We start from the raw sequence: 18782 nt of genomic DNA, 5'->3' as shown, positions 1-18782 counted from the left end.
TGGTCAAGTCAGGAGTCGTCCCTACACATAAATATTCTGGAACTGAGGGCCATTTACAATGCCCTAAGTCAGGCAAGACCTCTGCTTCAAAACCAGCTGGTACTGATCCAATCAGACAACATCACGGCAGTCGCCCATGTAAACCGACAGGGCGGCACAAAAAGCAGGATGGCGTGGCAGAAGCCACAAGGATTCTCCGATGGGCGGAAAATCACGTCTTAGCACTGTCAGCAGTGTTCATTCCGGGAGTGGACAACTGGGAAGCAGACTTCCTCAGCAGACACGACCTACACCCGGGAGAGTGGGGACTTCATCCAGAAGTCTTCAAACGGTTGGTAAACCGTTGGGAAAGGCCACAGGTGGACATGATGGCGTCCCGCCTCAACAAAAAGCTAAAGAGATATTGCGCCAGGTCAAGGGACCCTCAGGCGATAGCTGTGGACGCTCTAGTGACACCGTGGGTGTACCAGTCGGTTTATGTGTTCCCTCCTCTGCCTCTCATACCAAAGGTACTGAGAATAATAAGGAGGCGAGGAGTAAGAACGATACTCGTTGTTCCGGATTGGCCAAGAAGAGCTTGGTACCCAGAACTTCAAGAAATGATATCAGAGGACCCATGGCCTCTACCGCTCAGACAGGATCTGCTACAGCAGGGGCCCTGTCTGTTCCAAGACTTCCCGCGGCTGCGTTTGACGGCATGGCGGTTGAATTCCGGATCCTAAAGGAAAAGGGCATTCCGGAGGAAGTCATTCCTACGCTGATAAAAGCCAGGAAAGAAGTAACCGCAAACCATTATCACCGTATTTGGCGAAATTATGTTGCGTGGTGTGAGGCCAGGAAGGCCCCTACAGAGGAATTTCAGCTGGGTCGTTTTCTGCACTTCCTACAGTCGGGAGTGACTATGGCCCTAAAAATTGGGTTTTATTAAGGTCCAGATTTCGGCTCTGTCGATTTTCTTCCAGAAAGAACTGGCTTCACTGCCTGAAGTTCAGACATTTGTAAAGGGAGTGCTACATATTCAGCCCCTTTTGTGCCTCCTTTGGCACCTTGGGATCTCAACGTGGTGTTGAGTTTCCTGAAATCACATTGGTTTGAGCCACTTAAAACTGTGGATCTGAAATATCTCACGTGGAAAAAAGTGGTCATGTTATTGGCCTTGGCTTCGGCCAGGCGTGTGTCAGAATTGGCGGCTTTGTCATGTAAAAGCCCTTATCTGATTTTCCATATGGATAGGGCAGAATTGAGGACTCGTCCCCAGTTTCTCCCTAAGGTGGTATCAGCTTTTCACTTGAACCAACCTATTGTAGTGCCTGCGGCTACTAGGGGCTTGGAAGATTCCAAGTTACTGGACGTAGTCAGGGCCTTGAAAATTTATGTTTCCAGGACGGCTGGAGTCAGGAAAACTGACTCGCTTTTTATCCTGTAGGCACCCAACAAACTGGGTGCTCCTGCTTCTGAGCAGACTATTGCTCGCTGGATTTGTAGCACAATTCAGCTGGCGCATTCTGCGGCTGGATTGCCGCATCCTAAATCAGTAAAAGCCCATTCCACAAGGAAAGTGGGCTCATCTTGGGCGGCTGCCCGAGGGGTCTCGGCTTTACAACTTTGCCGAGCTGCAACTTGGTCAGGGGCAAACACGTTTGCTAAATTCTACAAATTTGATACCCTGGCTGAGGAGGACCTTGAGTTCTCTCATTCGGTGCTGCAGAGTCATCCGCACTCTCCCGCCCGTTTGGGAGCTTTGGTATAATCCCCATGGTCCTTACGGAGTTCCCAGCATCCACTAGGACGTCAGAGAAAATAAGATTTTACTCACCGGTAAATCTATTTCTCGTAGTCCGTAGTGGATGCTGGGCGCCCATCCCAAGTGCGGATTGTCTGCAATACTTGTATATAGTTATTGCCTAACTAAAGGGTTATTGTTGAGCCATCTGTTGAGAGGCTCAGTTATATTTCATACTGTTAACTGGGTATAGTATCACGAGTTATACGGTGTGATTGGTGTGGCTGGTATGAGTCTTACCCGGGATTCAAAATCCTTCCTTATTGTGTCAGCTCTTCCGGGCACAGTATCCTAACTGAGGTCTGGAGGAGGGGCATAGAGGGAGGAGCCAGTGCACACCAGATAGTACCTAATCTTTCTTTTAGAGTGCCCAGTCTCCTGCGGAGCCTGTCTATTCCCCATGGTCCTTACGGAGTTCCCAACATCCACTACGGACTACGAGAAATAGATTTACCGGTGAGTAAAATCTTATTATTTTGCTTAATGTTGTGTTGCTATTTTGTCTGTGTACTTCCTCCACAACCTCTCTCTAGCTTGTCAGTTTATATAAATGTCCCATTTATAATCATAATTGTTTTTAAGTTCTCAACCCGTACCCCAAATATAGGATATCACTTTTTTTTAGTGCGCCAGAAGATAGCACCCAACAGAGCTATTCAATTGTTTCACCTCGAAATCCCCGGGGGCGAGAAGTGACTTGTTTCAGTGCTCAAACGGGACTTTTCGTGTCGTGTTTTTCATGCTTGTCGGCGCCCAGACAGGCCAGGTTTAGCCATGTTAAGCAGCTAAACCTGACACATCTGCGTGCAGCAAGCGTGATAAATAAGCACGGTTGAATATCGGCCACCGATCTACCGTCATAGAGATCGGCAGCAATAAACAATTGAATATCGCTCATACAGTTTTAGTCCTGAAATACAGGCCGTACAGCGCAGCCAGCACCGGGGTAAATGTGGTGTTACTAGGCCATTTTGCATTTAGTGACACGGAATGCGTTCAGTTTGCTGGCTGTTGCAATCATGGCAGTCTGGATACCGACGCCGGAATCCTGCCAGACGGAATCCCGTCAGAACAGGGCTATTCCCAATCGTGGGTGTCCATGACACCCATCGAGAGAGAATGCAGTGCAGCGAGCCACTGAGGGACTCTTTGCACTCACCCCGCTGCCGGCATTCTGGCAGGCGAGATGCCGCTGTTGGGTTATGGACAGCAGGGATCGCGCCCGCCGGTAAATCATACTCCTGTGACACTGATGCTGGGAAGAAGGGTACAGCCAAGCTGGCTGCCCGGACACTTCACCTAACCTGACTTCACAGCATTTGATGCCTAAAATTACCCGAAAATGCTCAACAGGTTTTGGAGGCCATTAGGCATTTGTAAGTTAATTTCTCTTACGTCCTAGAGTATGCTGGAGTCCACATTACTACCATGGGGTATAAACGGGTCCACTAGGAGCCATTGGCACTTTAAGAGTTTGAGAGTGTGGGCTGGCTCCTCCCTCTATGCCTCTCCTACCAGACTCAGTTTAGAAAATGTGCCCGGAGGAGCCGGTCACAGCTAGGGGAGCTCGTAAAGTTTATTTTTAGAGTTTATTATTTTACAGGGAGGCTGCTGGCAACAGCCTCCCTGCTTCGTGGGACTAAGGGGGGAGTAGTGTCGGCCCTGCGGGGTCTGAGCCACTAGCTCCGCTGACAGGACATTGAGCTCCTGAGGGTGATGATCGTTAGCCGCCCTAGGCGACCGCTCACTCCCGTAGCATGCCGCCACCCCCTTACAGAGCCAGAAGATCAGAAGAAGGCGAGATATGGCGTTACAAGGGTAGGAGCGCAGCTCTGAATGGCTGCGCTCCGGGAAGGCTCAGCGGCACACAGTGTTGGCGCTTTGAGGAGCGTCCTGAGCCAGCATCTAAATACCCTACACTGGTCACAGACGCTAACCGGAGACTGAATCCCCAGGCTAGCGTCAGAATCCTTTGTACACAGACGCTCACAGGGGATGGAATCCCCCGCCTAGCGACGGAATCCTCAGGCCACTATAAAGATTTTGTGCGGGAAGATGCGCCATCTTCAAGGGGCGGAGCTTCTCCTCAGAGCGACCCAACAGCGTTCAGCGCCATTTTCCTGCCTGCAGTTCCTGTACACAGACGCTGACAGAGCTGTTCCTCCAAGCAACTCCAGCTATCCTGTGCGGTACCAGGGGGTTGTAGAAGGGGGGGGAGGCGGTGAATTAGTCTGTGTACCCTATTACAGTACACAGTGGGTGCTGATAAGGGGTGTCCTTTATCTTACAAGCGCTGTGTGTGGGTTGGCTTCAATCTCTGTGTCTCTCTTGCCATCCTTGGGGGGTGAAACTCTGTCTGATCTCCCCTGTGTATGTGTGGAGTGTTTGGAGTCTCAATTTTTTTTCTAGGGACTCTGTGTCATATGCTGCAGAGGATTTGTCCTCTCAGGATGATCTAATTCCAGGTACTCGGGATTGCACTGTTTTAGCGCAGATACCAGCAAGGGAGCCTGAATGGTTTTCCTCTTTCAAATCTATGATGGCTGAGATTTCTACTAGGGTTGCACATAATGAATCTGCGACTCAGGTTTTACAGAACTCTATGGCAGTTTGGTACAGTTCTGTTACCTCAGGGCCTGCCTCTGTAGGTTCCCATAAACGTGCTCTTGCCCAGATTATGTAAGATGACACAGATACCGACTCTGATACGGCAGACGGTGATGGGGATGTGCTCAGGGGGACCGCATCGCTTGCTAAAGGGGTGCAGTTGATGATAGAGGCTATAAGGGATGTGTTGAATATTACTGATACAACACCTGAGCAGGTTGAGGAGGCTTACTTCACGGACAGTAAGAAAGCCTTGCTAACCTTCCCTATGTCCAAAGAATTTAATGCTATCTTTGAAAAAGCGTGGGAAAACCCAGAGAAAAGATTCCAGATCCATAAAAGGAAATCCATAAAGGTGGCTTTCCCCTTTCCGGAGGAGGATAGAAAAAAATGGGAAAACCCACCCATAGTGGACGCGTCTGTATCCAGACTCTCAAAAAAGGTGGTTTTGCCGGTTCCGGGATCTACCGCCTTAAAGGAGCCGGCTGATTGCAAAGTTGATGCTATGCTTAAATCCATATACACGGCTTCAGGGGCGATACTACGTCCTGCTATTGCCTGTGCATGGTTTTCCAAAGCTATAGCAAAGTGGTCAGGCACTTTACTTGAGGATTTGGATACAATGGATAAAAGTGACATTGATTTGTTTTCACGTAACATTCAGGATTCTGCAGGATTTATGGTGGAATCCATGAAGGACCTTGGTTCCATGGCTGCAGGAATTTCTTCCATGTCTGTCTCAGCTCGCAGAGGACTGTGGCTGCGCCAGTGGTCTGCCGACGCGGAATCCAGGAAAGGTGTGGAGACCCTACCCTACACAGGTCAGGCTCTCTTTGGGGAAGCGTTGGATGCGTGGATCTCTGCGGCTACAGCAGGTAAGTCACCTTTTCTCCCCTCAGCTGCACCTGCTACGAAGAGGCCTTTTTCTTCAGCTGCTTCACAGTCCTTTCGGGTTACTACAGCAAGAAAGGCCAAACCTTCCAACACCTTCTTTAGAAGAGGTCGACCAAAATCCAAGAAACCTGCTGCTGCAGGTTCCCAGGAACAGAAACCTGCTTCAGGTATGCCCAAGTCCTCAGAATGACGGTGGACCGCGCGGCCTGGAGGTAGGGCCGGTGGGGGCGAGACTCAGACATTTTTAGTCACGTTTGGGTGTTGTCCGGCCTGGATCCCTGGGTACAACATATTGTGTCCCAGGGATACCGACTGGAATTTCAAGATCTCCCTCCTCACCGGTTCATCAAATCAGGCGTGCCGGCTTTGCCGGCAGACAGGGTCATCCTACAGGGTGCCATTCAGAAGTTGGTGGAGGCACAGGTTATTGTACCGGTTCCTCCACAGATGCAAAACAAGGGTTACTATTCAAACCTTTTCGTGGTACCGAAACCGGATGGTTCGGTCAGGCCCATTCTGAACTTAAAATTACTAAACCCCTTTCTGAGGGAGTTCAAGTTCAAAATGGAGTTTCTGAGGGCAGTGATATCACGTCTGGATGAGGGGGTATCCCTGGATATCTAGGATGCGTACCTCCACATTCCGATTTGGCTGCTGCATCAAGCATATGTCCGGTTCGCACTGTTGGATTGTCGCTATCAGTTCCAGGCCCTGCCATTCGGCCTCTGCACAGCACAGAGGGTATTCACCAAGGTGATGGCGGAAATGATGGTTCTCCTCCGCAGACAGGGGTGAACATAATTCCATATCTGGACGATCTGCTGATATAGGCATTGTCCAGGGAGAAGCTGTTGCAGTCCATTCTTCTCATGACCCATCTGCTCAGGGAACATGGTTGGATCCTGAATCTTCCAAAATCACATTTGGAACCAACCAGGAGGTTGTCCTTTCTAGGAATGATCCTCGACACGGAAGTGCAGAGGGTATTTCTTCCAGAGGAAAAAGCGTTGGTGATACAAACAATGGTCCGGGATGACCTGAAGCCAGCCCGGGTGTCGGTTCATCAGTGCATTCGCCTTCTGGGGAAGATGGTGGCCTCTTACGAGGCTCTGCAGTATGGGAGGTTTCGTGCTCGGTCCTTCCAAATGGATCTCCTGGACAAGTGGTCGGGATCCCATCTACATATGCACCAGAGAATACGTCTGTTGCCAAAGGCCAGGATTTCAACTGCCTCACCTTCTGGAGGGCCGCAGGTTTGGGATTCAGGACTGGATCCTTCTAACCATGGGTGCAAGTCTCCGGGGCTGGGGCGCAGTCACTCAAGGGGAGACCTTCCCATGAAGGAGGTCAAGTCTGGAAGCCGGTCTGCCGATAAACATTCTAGAACTAAGAGCCGTCTACGGCGGTCTTCTCCAAGCGGCCCATCTTCTGAGAAATCGGGCCATTCAAGTGCAGTCGGACAATGTAACGACAGTGGCTTACATAAACCGACAGGGCGGATCGAAGAGCAGAGCTGCAATGTCAGAGGTAACAAGAATCATCCTCTGGGCAGAAAAACACGCGTTGGCACTGTCAGCAATCTTCATTCCGGGAGTAGACAACTGGGAAGCGGACTTCCTCAGCAGACACGATCTCCATCCAGGAGAGTGGGGTCTCCATCCGGATTTGTTCAAGGAGGTAACAGATCTTTGGGGCGTACCCCAAATCGACATGATGGCCTCTCGTCTCAACAAGAAGCTTCAACGGTATTGTTCCAGGTCGAGGGACCCGCAAGCAGTGGCAGTGGACGCCCTAGTGAGTCCGTGGGTGTTCCAGTCGGTGTACGTGTTTCCTCCACTTCCACTCATCCCAAGAGTTCAGGCAATCCTCATTGCTCCGGACTGGCCAAGAAGGGCTTGGTACGTGGATCTTCTGGATCTACTGCTAGGAGAGCCGAGGCCTCTTCCTCTTCGGGAGGACCTGCTGCAGCAGGAGCCGTTCGCCTATCAAGATTTACCACGGCTACGTTTGACGGCATGGAGGTTGAACGCCAGATACTAGCTCGGAAGGGCATTCCGAACAAGGTTATTCCTACCCTGATACAGGCTAGGAAAGGAGTACCGTCAAAACATTACCATCGTATTTGCAAAAAATATGTATCTTGGTGTGAGTCCAAGAAGTTTACTAAGGTGGAGTTTCAACTGGGACGTTTTCTCCTCTTCCTGCAAGCAGGTGTGGATATGGGCCTGAGGTTAGGATTCATAAAGGTCCAGATTTCGGGCCTATCCATTTTCTTCCAGAAACAGTTGCCTGCCCTCCCTGAGGTTCAGACTTTTTTGGAGGGAGTTCTGCACATCCACCCTCCCTTTGTACCGCCTATGGCGCCCTGGGATCTTAACGTGGTGTTGGAGTTCCTCCAATCGGATTGGTTTGAGCCTCTACAGGAGGTTGAGGTCAAGTTTCTCACGTGGAAGGCTGTCACTTTGTTGGCCTTAGCTTCTGCTAGACATGTGTCGGAGTTGGGGGCTTTGTCATGTAAAAGCCCATACTTGATCTTCCATGAAGATAGAGCTGAGCTTCGGACATGTCAGCAGTTTCTTCCGAAGGTTGTGTCGGCATTTCATATCAACCAACCTATTGTGGTGCTAGTTGCGACTGACTCCTCAATTTCATCAAAGTTCTTAGATGTTGTAAGGGCTCTAAAGATCTATGTGAGGAGGACTGCTCGTCACAGAAAATCGGACTCTCTGTTTGTCCTGTATGATCCCAAGAAAATTGGGTGTCCTGCTTTTAAGCAGACGATTTCTCGCTGGATCAGTTTCACTATCCAGCATGCGTATTCTACGGCAGGACTGCCGTGTCCAAAATCTGTTAAGGCCCACTCTACTCGGTGGGTTCTTCCTGGGCGGCTGCCCGGGTTATCTCTGCATTACAACTCTGCCGAGCAGCTACTTGGTCGGAGTCGAACATGTTCGCAAAGTTCTACAAGTTCGATACTTTGGCCTCTGAGGACCTTAAGTTTGGTCAATTGGTTCTGCAGGAGCCTCCGCACTCTCCCTTCCATTCTGGGAGCTTTGGTACATCCCCATAGTACTAATGTGGACCCCAGTATCCTCTAGGACGTAAGATAAAATAGGATTTTAATTACCTACCTGGTAAATCCTTTCTCGTAGTCCGTAGAGGATGCTGGGCGCCCGCCCAGCGCTTCGTTATCCTGCAGTTGTTATTTAGTTCAGTACTGCTTAGTTTTAGGTTAAGTACTGTTTTGTTACTTGGTAAGTAATCTTGTTCAGCCGTTGCTGATGTTTCAAGCTAGTTAGCTTGGTTTGCCTTGTGTGTGAGCTGGTGTGAATCTCGCCACTATCTGTGTAAAATCCTTCTCTCGAAGATGTCTGTCTCCTCGGGCACAGTTTCTAGACTGGGTCTGGTAGGATGGGCATAGAGGGAGGAGCCAGCCCACACTCTCAAACCCTTAAAGTGCCAATGGCTCCTAGTGGACCCGTCTATACCCCATGGTACTAATGTGGACCCCAGCATCCTCTACGGACTACGAGAAAAGGATTTACCGGTAGGTAATTAAAATCCTATTTAATGGGAAAATGGGCCTAATTCAGACCTGATCGCTCGCTAGGGGTTTTTCGCACTGCTGCGAACAGATAGTCGCCGCCCATAGGGGAATGTATTTTCGCTTTACAAGTGTGCGAACGCATGTGTAGCAGAGCTGTACAAAAAGATCTTGTGCAGTTTCTGCACAGCTCAGGACTTACTCAGCCGCTGCGATGACATCAGCCTGTTCGGGGCTGGAATTGACGTCAGGAACCCTCCCTGCAAACTCATGGTCCACTCCCTGAAAACGGTCAGTTGACACCCACAAACGCCTTCTTCCTGTCAATCTCCTTGCGATCGCCCGTGCGAATGGATTCTTCGCAGAAACCCATCACTGAGTGGCGATCTTCTTTGTACCTGTGTGACGCGCCTGCGCATTGCGGTGCATACACAGTTCTGACCTGATCGCAGCGCTGCAAACAACGCTAGCAAGATATCAGGTCTGAATTACCCCCAATGTGTCTTATTAACTGCTTACTTACTAACTTGAAATATAATACACATTGGGGGTCATTCCGAGTTGTTCGCTCGTTATTTTTTTCTCGCAACTGAGCGATTAGTCGCTAATGCGCATGCGCAATGTCCGCAGTGCGACTGCGCCAAGTAAATTTGCTATGCAGTTAGGTATTTTACTCACGGCATTACGAGGTTTTTTCTTCGTTCTGGTGATCGTAATGTGATTGACAGGAAGTGGGTGTTTCTGGGCGGAAACTGGCCGTTTTATGGGTGTGTGTGAAAAAACGCTACCGTTTCTGGGAAAAACGCGGGAGTGGCTGGAGAAACGGAGGAGTGTCTGGGCGAACGCTGGGTGTGTTTGTGACGTCAAACCAGGAACGACAAGCACTGAACTGATCGCACTGGAAGAGTAAGTCTCGAGCTACTCAGAAACTGCTAAGAAGTGTCTATTCGCAATTGTGCTAATCTTTCGTTCGCAATTTTGATAAGCTAAGATTCACTCCCAGTAGGCGGCGGCTTAGCGTGTGCAAAGCTGCTAAAAGCAGCTTGCGAGCGAACAACTCGGAATGACCACCCATAATTCATTTGTGATTGATCATGAACCATTTATGTATGTTTTGAGTCCACCTAAGCTGAGAGACGAGAAAAGTATGTCATTTGTACCAGTGGTGAGTAACACAACATGGGAAGAAGAGTCATATAAGCTTTACCATGGCTGACTAATGCCGGATGCATCTACTGTATATGCAATGAGGAGAGAGAAGATACAAGGTTCAGCAAAGCTTCTCGCAGATTGCAGGAAAGTGAATACCTGTCCCTCCAGGTTTTGTCTTACATGGTAGTGGGACAAGCTGTATCCTTCCAGGCTGCAATCTAACAGCTACTATCTGTAGTAACAGCTGCTATGTGTAGTAACAGCTGCTATCTGTAGTAACAGCTACTATCTGTAGTAGTCACTGGATTTAGAACTGCTTACAAAATAAATAAACTTTCTAAGCTGGTCTCTGATTCTAGGCATAAATTACTAATTGTGGTAACGTACTGTCCCGCTGATTATTTATTCATGTAATTTATAATACACATTTCAAAATTTAATTTGTATTCACGTTGCAGTTAAATCAATTTTCACGTTGTTGTGGGGTTTTTTCCCCCAATTAAAATCATGGATAATTCAGAAATATTTGTAGGATTATTTGTTATTTTAAGCATGTTCACCTGTAGACTCTTGCTGCGGGCTGCCTAACCAAGCTGCAGCGTTCTTCTTAATGTAATATGTACTCTGGCGTCCTGGGAATGTGATGACTTATTTCAGGTAAGGGGGATAGGAGGTATAATTATAAAATCTGCTGTTATGAGCATTTAGCCAGCCTGTAAGAGGTGCCTTTGTTGCACAGGCAGCTGTACCTGATGGAGACTAACTTCCAGTTTTCTATGTAAACAAGATTGTCTTGAAATAATAATTTCCCACTTTGTAATAATCCATCTAGTAATTCCTGGAGGGGCGGCAAATGTATAATATAGACAATAGTGGGTCCTAGTGTGCGCAGATGTTGGCAGCCCACTGAGACAATATACGAAGAGGCTATCCCCACAGCCCCCAATGTTTTTTTCCCATAGATTGGCAAATGTATAATATTCATGTCATTATGATGTAGAACTGTGTTTTTCAACCACTGTCCGTGGCACACTAGTGTGCCCTGAGCAGTCTCCAGGTGTGCCGCCATAGAAGCAGAGCCAGGCCCCTCAGTGTTTTGCCGCTACCGAGGCCCTGGAACGATCAATACTGCTGGGTTTAGTGGTAGCAGAACCAGTTCTAATTTCGGCCCGGGCAGTGTTGGGCTCTTCTGACTTTCTCAGATGTGGCTCAGGCGTTACCTATGGAGAAGCTGCAACATGACATCCTAGGACACGCAACTGCACCATGCATCACCATTATATTTGAGTGTGCCTTGGCAATATTTAAATCTTGTTCAGTGTGCCGCAAGTTGTAAAAGGTTGAAAAACTCTGATGTAGAATAAAATATTGTCATGTAAGGTAAAATTCTACAGCCGTTCCCACCGTGTGTTTATGGTAATAATTATGTGTCTTGGGTACAAATGTAAGGAAGCATAATTTCCGCCCCCCCCCCCCCCCCCATATATACACACACACACACACACACACACACACACACACACACACACACACTATGTAAACTTGCAAAATTTAACCGGTCAGTTGCTTCCACTGACCAATAGAGGGCAGTAGAGAACTGAAAACATTTCCTGCGTCTTATGCTATGAATGTACAATGGCAGTGGGGCTGATGAAAATGATGATACATTGTGTCAGTAGCAATATGGATAGTATACTTTGCCAGCCTCAGATATATAAGCAGTTAATAGCGTAACAACACTTTCTGGTATTTTAATGTTCTCGACATAACTGGAAAATCAATTTTGGTCATATATTTTAATAATTGTGTTTAGGATATTTATAACGGAAAATAAAAGATACTAATTTTCAGTGAGCAGAATAACAAACTTTCCTGAAGAACGCTGCATTCATCTATTTAAACATGGCAAATAAATATGGCTGCTGCAAAGCTATGCGCTTTTATGATCTCATTCCTCCAGGGACTACATGATGGTTCTGCAAAGAGACAATGTATACACATTTACTACCGGCAATGCAATAGATGCTCATATTTAGGAGGAGGGCAGAAGTCTGCTGTCCACCATCCACAAATATCTTATTTAGGTGCGCCATAGACCGTAATCACATCTCTGTCAGTCTTGCAGATAATAGCTGTTTGGTGGCTATATCTTAGACAAAATTTGCACCTAATGCTAGTGATTGCTGCCTTAGAATATTATATTTATAATATCTGTACTGTATGCGATAGAATATTATATTTTATAATACGAAATGGGTGCGCTATATAAATAATTGTTAAGAATAATAATAGTAATAATATGTAATATATTTTTAATTGTACTTTATGAAATTGAGTTATTGCAGTTTGCAAAACAAATTTGTCCTCAGTTGATAGGGGAAGAGAAGGGAGGGGGGTGGGGGGAGACACCTCATGACACAAGTTTGGTCACCCTAAATTTCCCAGCCTAAACTCTGTCAAGAGATTAAAATAATGTTGTTGTCGTGTTTCGTTGTTATCATTCCTGTCCTGAGTTGTTTTCTATGACTACAGTGTAAAAAAATTCCTTTTTTTGTTTTATTCCGTGACTAAGTTGGCAAAATATTGTTAATAATACATGAGGGAAAAATGTCAACAAACATTTTAATTGCAAGAATCCGTAAACTTCCAATAAGGAGAAGAAAGGAGGAAGAAGAGGGAGCAGTAAGATGCTCGGGCTGATTAGCGCTGGCTACATATTTCAATGCAGGAAAGTATGTTATTTGTTGTTACTGCTTGTTCAATATGCCGGGCATAGTCAGATCCCAAATTATTACCCCTAACTCGTAGTGCGCTATTATTTATCTTCTGGTAGCTTCTGTCAATTTTTTTTTTTGTTTGTTTTGTCTTCTTGTTGAACTTGTTACATTTTATTTTTAAATAGTTTACTTCATGGATTGTATGAAATGTCGCTAGTCATAAACACGATGCATCACAAGATAATGAGTTGCCAGTATTTTGCTAAAATAAGTATTGTTGACTTTTTAGGTGCATTTCTATGCATTCTGCTTTTAATCCCATAGTCTGTTGTACTGGTAGTATGTGTTACCACATGAGGCATATGGCGGCACAAACTTAGCCCGCAGTGGTGTGAAAGGCACAAACGTCTCCTTTTTGACCTATATCAGCACAAGCCAATTACAGCAGATAGCCCTCATTTAAAAAGATGTACAAATGAATGTGAAATTGGTTCACAGTAAATTATTCCCAAGTGCACCTGTGGGTTCTGTGTCCTGTTGATTACAGATGTGCGGACTCATACAGTAATGTCTAATTGCTTATTGGGGCTGTTAGATATAACCAGAAATACAGTATGTTTATAAAAGACCTCTGCTTATTTCTATTAATTCCTTGTAGGTGACATATATTGGGAGCCAGGAGTTATCTATTTGTTTCAGAACAGCATTGCATTTATTTTTACTACGTTTCATTTTTCCAATGTGAATGGTGGTGAATGACGGCTACATCTACCGAGTAAATGTTTGTGAATTTTAATTCAGGCTGGCTGCACAATCTGATTGGACGACGCAGACCTCTTGCAGTTTATCAAAATATGTCCTGGATTGATCAGATTGGGACTATTGTGGCTGGAAAGTCTATAGCATCACTAAATCTGTGCCGTCAGACTACGTGGATCCTTACCCTACCAAACAGGCAGATGTGTGTAATATTATCCTCCATATATGTGTTCTGATTGAGCACCAGTTGGCCAATACTCCATGTAGCCAGGTCTCCAGAAACCACCATATGCGACCAGGGTCGGACTGGCCCACAGGGGAAACCACCGGTAGGCCCCACTGCCTGTGAGCCCTCCACCTCCTCTAGGGATTAGGTTCCAGACTCTATCCTAGTGCTCTTGAATTATGCATATGTTACATTATACTTCACAAGAAAATGGTTTATTATATATGTACCATGGGACACAGAACATGTACTCTGTAATGGTTAGCCAAACCCCACTGGAGCCTGGCCACACCCTTAAGCATGGGCCCCCGCAACAGCATCCCCCCGGTGGGCCCTTCATGATCCAGTCAAACACTGTGTACGACTACTTTCCAGAGCAATATGCTGTGAAGAGAGCATTGCTCTAAGTTATGTGCTTTATAGTCTTACTGTATGGGGCACTGGATTGTGTGATGCTGTTGACAGAGTGTGTAAAGACTTCCTGATGTGTTTTATTGGTATGTTTCAGTAGAGATACCATGCATGGAAGGGTTACTTTTCTTATTTGATCAACTCTACTTGTATTTCTTTGAAGACTCCTCTATCCAGTTAGGCAACAATTGTTGGTTGTGTTATCGCTCATTAGCCGAGATTGTAGAGCATGGATTTGTGAGTCTCACGGAGCCAAAATTGGCCGAATTGAGCAGAAGACATCATTAGGTGCTGTGTCAGTGACGTGCATTCAGGAGAGAAAAGCATTTTATTGATGTAGAATGGATTATTTAACACTGTCATCCAGTATCAAGAAAACAAATGAGAATTGTCACGTTACGCACTGTGTAACGTTATTCTGTATACTAGGAGGACCCAGCAGCAGTGACTGCCTGATAGCCTTTCATTTTTAAAGCATTCTGGGGTGCTAATACTTCTAAGGGTACTCACAGTGCGTCCAGGGGTACTTCTGTAATGACATCCAGGTGATAAATAGACACATAGGGAAAGCAGTGTCCTAGGGAATCTCTAGCCCCCTATATCATAGTAGCACCCTGATAATGAAATGAATACTATTAGCCCTGCAAAAGAATGAACATGTTTGCTGTAGTGTTGTTGTCAATTTTAAATTTTTCATAAATTGCAATTTGTAAGAAACATTACATTCTATTGTTGTGTCATTTTTATTTATTTATTTTTATATCTAGTTTGTAGCACATTTATTGTTTTACATATAGTGACGACCTAAACATGTTATATAATAGCAAATCTGTTCATTAGAACTGTATCGCTTTGCAAATATTGGGTGGGGGGGGGTTACAAATAACACAAATGGGCGACTCCCTGCACCAAGGTGGGAATTGATTGAGAACACTGACTTCTCAGCAAGCATATCATCTTTCAGAAGATAGGAGGAAGTGATAATGTACAATAGGTGTATGGATTTTTTGTTAAACTACAGTAGAAAATAACATTTAGTACATTTAATTGTCTACCCTCTTTGTTGTTGTATTTCTTCTCTCTCCCTGTTGTACAGGGCCCTGGGACGTGTTGGCTCCTTATAAGAAAAGGATAATAACCCAGGAATTGTATTTAACATAATCTGTCCCAGAGACGTCAAATGACCTCAGGTCACCAGTGAGATAATCATCTAGTGAGTGGTTTTTTTTTTAAATTCCTTAATCCAAAATAAAAATTTGGTTAAGTATGTCTTAAATGAAACAGGCGCACATTGCTATCTAACCGGTGACCTGGAGACAGCCGACTTTCCTGACGTCCTCCCAGAATGCCGTGCTTTCCTATAGAGGGTTGGTGCACAGACTTCGTGGCCTCCGCCAGCCCTGTACAGTGGCATAGGAAAACACTAGCACCCGTGATATTAAATCGTTAATTATGTCCCTCTACAAGCAGAGCAGCATTGAATATGTAGGTGCGCGTGTATTTAAGATAACAGGCAATCACACTATCTGTATGTAGGAAATGTACATATGCAATCCAGGTACATTGTAAACACACATTTGGTTGTGTATCAAGCGTTTAATAAAGCCGCGTGTATCGTTGCTGTGGATTCTGCTGGTCACGATAGGGTTAATGGATCACTTTAACCCCCTGTGCGCCTTATTGTGTAGCTGCTAGACAATGCCGCTGTTCATTTCCCCCTGCTTGAATAATATCTTCCACTTCAAACATTACAAGTACGATCATATTACATAGGGAGCTGATGATAATCTTCTCTTTTCCCTGAAGTAATATTTAACACATGCTAACTTTTAATTGAGCAGCTGAAAAATCAGAATGCAAATATAGTTTTTAACCCCAGTGCCGCCGACGGAGAGGAAGGAGTTAATAATCAGTGATGTCATCCTTATGAGCCAAGTACTGTTTGTATGATCAGTGATATATGTGGTCATTCCGAGTTGATCGCTAACTGCATTCGTTCGCTGTGCAGCGATGCGGCAAAAAAAGGCACTTCTGCGCATGCGTATGCGGCGCAATGCGCGCGCGCGGCATACTATTACAACAAACGATGTAGTTTTACACAGGTTCTAGCGAAGCTTTTCAGGCGCACTGGCAGTCGCAGAGTGATTGACATGAAGTGGGCGTTTCTGGGTTTCAACTGACCGTTTTCAGGGAGTGTTCGGAAAAACGCAGGCGTGCCAGGGAAAACGCAGGGCGGGTTTGTGATGTCAAAACAGGAACTGAACAGTCTGAAGTGATCGCAAGGCTGAGTAGGTCTGTAGCTACTCTGAAACTGCACAAAATTATTTTGTAGCCGCTCTGCGATCCCTTCGTTCGCACTTCTGCTAAACTAAAATACACTTCCAGTGGGAGGCGGCATAGCGTTTGCACGGCTGCTAAAAACTGCTAGCGAGCGATCAACTCGGAATGATCACCATAGGCCAACCTGTTACCTTGTAGACCTGTAAAAATCCATTATTCAGTCATATTAAGCATATGAAACTGTTTTGTTGACCGAATAAAGTTTTGTAAATGTTTTTTTATTTTTTTTATTTCATGCAGGTTATATAGAAATTGGGGGGGGGGGGGGGGGGGGGGGGAATGCCAAAACTTTTACAAGAGGAGATAAGTCTTGGTAGTGAGAGGTAAGTGTGTACTCTCAGTAACTAGCGTACACCATTCACAGACCTGTAAATAAAGTGATCCATGGATAATTATCTTCTGTTCCTCTACCCAATCACCTGCGCTGCGTTCTGTGTTCAGTGATTATGTGGCAAATACCTCCAATAACAATGCAAATTTTAAGATAAAATAAAATATCAAAATATTGTAAATTGTGGCCAGGAATATTCTTTAATCACGGTTTGTCCTTCGCATTATGAGAACTTTCTCCGGTGTGAAAATATTTGCTGGTTTCCTGCTGCAGGATTTCAGACAGAACTCCCAGAGAAGCCAGCAGCATAATCCCTGCCTGTATTTGTACAGACGGAAGTGCAGTGGGATAAAGCAGATAGTCGCAGCACAGTACCATTCTCTTACTTATCTGACTACGGCGCTCTAGTCTGTTCTGTTATTAAATGCGCTCTACAGTAATAGCTAAAGATGCAGTAATGGATAGAAACGCAATGTAGGCACCTTTTAGTCATGTTTTGTAACGCATTTCCAATTGTGCTGGTAGTGTTTTGTGTTACTTTATCAGAAATAGGCTAAAATCAGAAACACCACCTTCACTTTTCAGAACCTAATATTACAAACAGCACCACTGACTCTTATTGCATAGCACCATTGCCCTTACATGAGTAAAATGCAATATGGCAGGCAGCATCGCTGTGTAATTAATCTTATGTTCATCAGGAATATATGTTCATATGTGTATATATATATATATATATATATATATATACATACTGTATGTGTGTGTGTTTATATATATATATATATATATATATCTATGTGTGTGTGTGTTTTTATATAGCACTTTTCTACAAATGGACTCAAAGTGCTATGTGTATATATGTATATTGAGACATGTGTATATATATAAATATGTGTGTGTGTGTGTGTGTGTGTGTGTCTGTCACATTAATGTATTATTTCCAGCCACAGTAATCTCAACTGTAATATTTACTGAATGCCAGGAAATAGACATAATATCAGAAATGTATGTGACTTAATGAATGTCTATCTATTAACATTGACATTTATATAATTAAAATCTATCATATGATATTAGACATGACGTTGCGTCCTCTGTATCAGTCTAACCTTTGCTTCCTGTGTCTGTCCACCAGTGCTTCTGCTACTAGCTGTATGCGGTGCTGACTGTCCGGTCAGTCAGCCAAGCTCTAGATCAGTGGTTCTTAAGCCGAGGTTTCAGGGGTACGGGATGGGAAACTGAGGGTCCTGTGGTAGGGTATAAGCCGCATGTGCCATTCCTCTTAAAGGAGTTTTTCTTCTGCTTTTGTAATTATCTCAAAGTGTAAATTTTCAGTAATTACAGCTTTGCATTTTGTTATGTGAATACAAATGGTTAGTGTAATGGAATCACCATTATTATTTTTGTCCGTTTAGGACATTATGAGACTTTGCCGTAGTCGCAATGGATAAAATCTCTAATAGTTCAACTTTCTACAAAAGTTTGTCTTTGCATCCGTTATACCTGTCCTCGTAGAGGGCTGAGTGTATTCTGTCAAAATCTATGTGTAATAAATTTGCTTGGTTTTATTTTTTTGTTTGTTTTTAGTACAGGTTGAGTATCCCATATCCAAATATTCTGAAATACGGAATATTCCGAAATACGGAATTTTTTGAGTGAGATAGTGAAACCTTTGTTTTCTGATGGCTCAGTGTACACAAACTGTATTTAATACACAAAGTTATAAAAAAATATTGTATTAAATGACCTTCAGGCTGTGTGTATAGGGTGTATATGAAACATAAATGAATTGTGTGAATGTACACACACTTTGTTTAATGCACAAATTTATTAAAAATATTGGCTAAAATGACCTTAAGGCTGTGTATATAAGGGGTATATGAGACATAAATGCATTCTGTGCTTAGACTTAGGTCCCATCGCCATGATATCTCATTGTGGTATGTAATTATTCCAAAATATGGAAAAATCCGATATCCAAAATACTTCTGGTCCCAAGCATTTTGGATAAGGGA

The 18782-nt window shown here is 44.9% G+C and overlaps 1 long non-coding RNA gene across 21 annotated transcripts in view; it reads left to right on the top strand.

Annotated features, from left to right (window-relative positions):
• LOC134958509 (uncharacterized) overlaps positions 1-18782 on the top strand; it is a 728433-nt gene that overhangs the window by 35927 nt on the left and 673724 nt on the right. For 20 of the 21 annotated variants that reach the window (XR_010187035.1, XR_010187037.1, XR_010187031.1 and 17 more), the window contains exon 2: positions 15190-15306. The exons of the other annotated variant lie outside the window; for it this stretch is intronic. This is a non-coding gene — a long non-coding RNA (uncharacterized LOC134958509). The remainder of the gene's footprint in view (positions 1-15189; positions 15307-18782) is intronic. 21 annotated transcript variants of the gene reach the window in all.

The sequence above is a fragment of the Pseudophryne corroboree genome, chromosome 9 (assembly GCF_028390025.1).
Source record: "Pseudophryne corroboree isolate aPseCor3 chromosome 9, aPseCor3.hap2, whole genome shotgun sequence".
NCBI lineage: Eukaryota > Metazoa > Chordata > Amphibia > Anura > Myobatrachidae > Pseudophryne > Pseudophryne corroboree.
This window is presented reverse-complemented; position numbering and strand designations above follow the sequence as displayed.